This window comes from Poecilia latipinna, unplaced genomic scaffold, assembly GCF_001443285.1.
Source record: "Poecilia latipinna isolate Pla-1442-1.1 unplaced genomic scaffold, P_latipinna-1.0 Scaffold2067, whole genome shotgun sequence".
NCBI lineage: Eukaryota > Metazoa > Chordata > Actinopteri > Cyprinodontiformes > Poeciliidae > Poecilia > Poecilia latipinna.
The window spans coordinates 96,821-100,848 of NW_015114683.1; the positions used below are offsets into that span (position 1 = coordinate 96,821).

At 39.1% G+C, this 4,028-nt stretch overlaps 1 long non-coding RNA gene across 1 annotated transcript in view; it reads left to right on the forward strand.

Moving 5' to 3' along the window:
* The first annotated feature begins 181 nt into the window (after window positions 1–181).
* LOC106936051 (uncharacterized) overlaps window positions 182–4,028 on the forward strand; it is a 14,491-nt gene continuing 10,644 nt past the window's right edge. The window contains exons 1-3 of the long non-coding RNA XR_001422043.1: window positions 182–193; window positions 1,755–1,757; window positions 3,941–3,947. This is a non-coding gene — a long non-coding RNA (uncharacterized LOC106936051). The remainder of the gene's footprint in view (window positions 194–1,754; window positions 1,758–3,940; window positions 3,948–4,028) is intronic.

Here is a 4,028-nt window from a genome sequence, read left to right on the forward strand (position 1 = left end):
GGTTGATTGTGCTTTGAAAGATAACAGCAAAATGATCTGACAGGGCGTCATCAGTTACAAAGACATTGGAAATAGTCACACCCTTCCTGTGACCTCGATAGTTTGGGCTTGGTTAATATGTTGAATTAGACCAAAATTATCAAGAATACCGCACAGCTTTTTTCCCTCTGTTTTGGGGGTGATGAATATGAATGTTGAAGTCACTGACAATTAATAAACAATCATTGTCAATGCATATGAGAGATAAAAGTTCATTAAAGTCAGTAAAGAAGTTTTCTACATATGTAAGGGTTTTGTATAAAATTAGTGTCAAAGTTCGTTTATGGCCTTTTACCTCAATACCCAGATATTCGAAAATGGTGAAATGGCCCAAAAAGATTTTGTTAGAATTTCTGATATCCTTAAATATAGAAGCCATGCCTCCCCTTTTTATATTTTCTATTTTCACTTAAAAAAATGTAATTCTGAGGTGCTGATTCAATTAGTACAGGTGATTCAGTTGCTCCATTTACAACTCCTACATCATAACTACCCATATCATTTGCACACGACTGGCAACCTAGCTGCCATATAAAAAAACCCCTAAAGTAACATTGATGCTCTGAGTGGTTCTTTAATAGATTTTATCTAATGGTAAAATTCTTAAGTCAACATGTTATTTATTATTAGTTACATTTTGAAACTTCTCTTCTGTGTGCTACAAAGACAATCATAATTGCCCTTTTGCCATTATCACTATATACATTTCTCAACCTGAGAATTGAAAGTGAAAGTAATCAATTTTGAGTACAAACAACAGATTGCTCTGTTGTTTGCATGTTAGCAGTTGTATAACTTCTGGTTGCTTATGCCTCTTATCTGTGGAGATTAACTCTCTAAATGTAGGCATGCCTTTCCAAGAAAAAGTCCTCAACGTGAAAATCAATGGACTGATCTTGTGTTTCTTAAAGCAAACACGATAACCATAGATTTCATTGATCCTCTTGAACTGGTGCTGAAAATAAAGAGGAGCCCTACATTCCCCTTTTAGTGCTGTGCACACTGAGCTGGGTTCACAGTGTATTGTCAGTGAGGAAAAAGTCACCTAAGCAATCCCTGTCTTGAATACACTGACAAACACTCACTTTCAGAAAATTTGACACACAGAACTTGTAAGTGAGTTTGTTCTAAAGTTGAAGGACTGTTAGGCACTGTTCAGGTTTGTCACCGCTCTCAACCTGGAGTGTCGGCCAGAACACCACTCAGGCCAGGATTCAGCTCAGGACCAGATGTTAGAATGAGGGGCACCAGATGTTTAATGAAGACACGAGGCAGGATCCTTTAACTGTTCTGTATTCCAAACTGTATCACAGATATTGATCCAATGAACATGGATGGGCATAAATGTGTGTCTACATGAAGGTGTGTGTGGTTTCCTAGAATACACAAAAATACAGAAAACAAGTTCAAGGTATCCTATCAATACACACTACACCATGACATTATACCTTAGATCAGGCGTGCCCAATACGTCGATTGCAATTGACCGGTCGATCGCGGAAGGTTTTGAGTCGATCTCGGCAGATGACAATCTGAACGCCACCAGGACGCTGAGAGCAGCACTTCCTCTTCTGACGGGCTTATCAAAAATATTCACTAAGATCCTAAACGTTTGTAGCTTCATTAAAAAATAATAATTATAAAAAAATCAACGAAACGTGTTAAAATTAATAATCTGAGTAATTATTGTTTGAACAAGGTGTTGCGCAATTCAGTGTGTTTCGGTCCCATTAAAAAAAAGAAAAAAAGACAAAAACAAAAAGGCGACTCAAAGACCGACTGACGAGCAGAGCAGGAGTTTAAATTAGCTACTCAACCACCGCTGTGTTCATGAGAGGCTTATTAACAATCAAGAAATAAATATCAAGCCTGGAAACCTGACATCGTAACAGACTGAATGTTGTGTTTTTAATGTAATCTTTGTTCGGCTTGTGGTGCGCAGGCGGTTGCCACGGCAACGGGTGTGCTTAAACGTCAAAGAGACGGAGAGTAAAAAGGTAGGAGTGGTTTTGAGTTGATCGTCTGTTCGGGTTGTTTTACCTTTGCTGTGGCTCATCACACCTGCTGTAGTTTCTGAACATTCAATAAACGACAAACTTGGACTAATTACCTCATTCGTATGTGAATATAGGTCACAACAAACATCAAATAGGACAAATATATTTCATTAAGTTTTAACTAATTCTACCGTGATAATTATGTGAAATTAAATTAATTATATCCCGACTTCAGAAGATTTGCCTTTAGCTTTGCTGGGCTCTTTGGTTAGTTTCTCATATTTCAGTCATCAAACCAAAGTTCAGATCCACCATGACTGACTGACACCTGCTGGTTTGCAACCAGCTTCTGATTGAGAAACCAGTAACCTGCTTCCAGTGTCAGAATGTCACTGAGGAAGGAACTGCATTAGGTTTTCTGTCACTTTATTATTTCTGCTGATGCATATTCGCATATAAAATAAGTCAATAGAGTTTAATTTGCAATTTTTATGTCTTTGTGTCATGAGGTAGATCTCAGGCGGCTGGTGAGAGAAAAAGTAGATCTTGGTCTCAAAAACTTTGGGCACCCCTGCCTTAGATAAACTAAGAAGTCTAAATCAATATTACTAAGCAAACTAAGGCAAGTTAACTCCACAGTTAACTAATAACCATGCCTCTGCTCCACTGAGAATAGATATGTATGTTCAACACAATGCTGTATAATACACGCATAGCAAATAGCTCGGACTTAGCAACAGGTGAAATAATAGCAAACAAATAAACTTCAAATCAGTCATTTAGCTGTAGTAAACACTCAAATATTGCAACTTACTCATCAATGACGCACACTTATAAGGAGAACACACATATCTTGCAAGTCTTTTCCACGTGTTAGCACAGTGGTTCGGTTACCCAACTTCCCCACCAGATATCAGCAACGTTGGCTACCACAGACATAATATAAGAGTAGACCTCGCATTGGCTGCAGCCATCTTGGAGCGGTCGTGCCTCCTACTTTGCTCAACCAAAACAGCAGAAGATGCCTCAGCACTGCGGGATATTGTGGTTCGGATCTATGGACTAATGATGTGTGAGGGCTCGATAAACAACATTTCACAAGTAAGATGGACATATTATTGCGTATATTTTGTGATTCAAATATTACTTTACTGTATTTATGTCCATCGGTGAGATACCAGCTAATATTAGCTATAGTGCTTGGTGTAATACCGGGTTCAGCCCCGCTATTTTAAGAACGGAAATACTATTTAAGGAGTTGTTTTTGTGAAAGGATTTTGTCTCAGCCCTAGGTCAACCTGACCGACTCCTTTCCTTCCATTTGCATGCAAAGCGCAAATGGAGCCAGAATTTACTGGAAAGGATGTCTGTTTGTGCAAGATAAAATCAACAATTTGAGATACATTGTTCTATTCAGCAATTCTGAAATGGAGCAGATGTTGAGTTCATGAGGTCCAAAATATTTTAAAGGTCGCCCAATACCCACTCAGTATAAAGCGTGCCAGAATCTTTCTGGTAAACAACAGTAGCACGCCATTGGTTGAAACTTTCCAACACACACTGATGAAGATGAGAAGGTATAAAAAAGGTTGATGTTAAGACTTCGGGGAGATTTTTTGTGTTGAGACTATGGAAGATTTTTGAGTATTGAACTGATGAAACTGTAATGGGGAATCTGTGGTAGTGTAATAAATCTCCGGCTCGTCTATGGCCTAGCAGCAAGAACTACGTCTCCGTGCATTATTTCTTTCACTTATTTATTTAAGAGAATTGAAGCCGCCCTTCAATTCTCTAACAAAAGTGGTGACCCCGAACGTTTGATTGAACAATTGAAGAACCAGGAGAAGAAGGGTGACTCGCTTCAGCTTGACTGCGGACGGGAGGCCGTCTGGGCCCACTCACAGAAAAGAGGTCAGATTTTTATCCCTTTTACTTGTTAAACACAGAACGGTTTCCTGTCTGCTGGCGGTCTGAAGCGCCAGCAGACCGCCA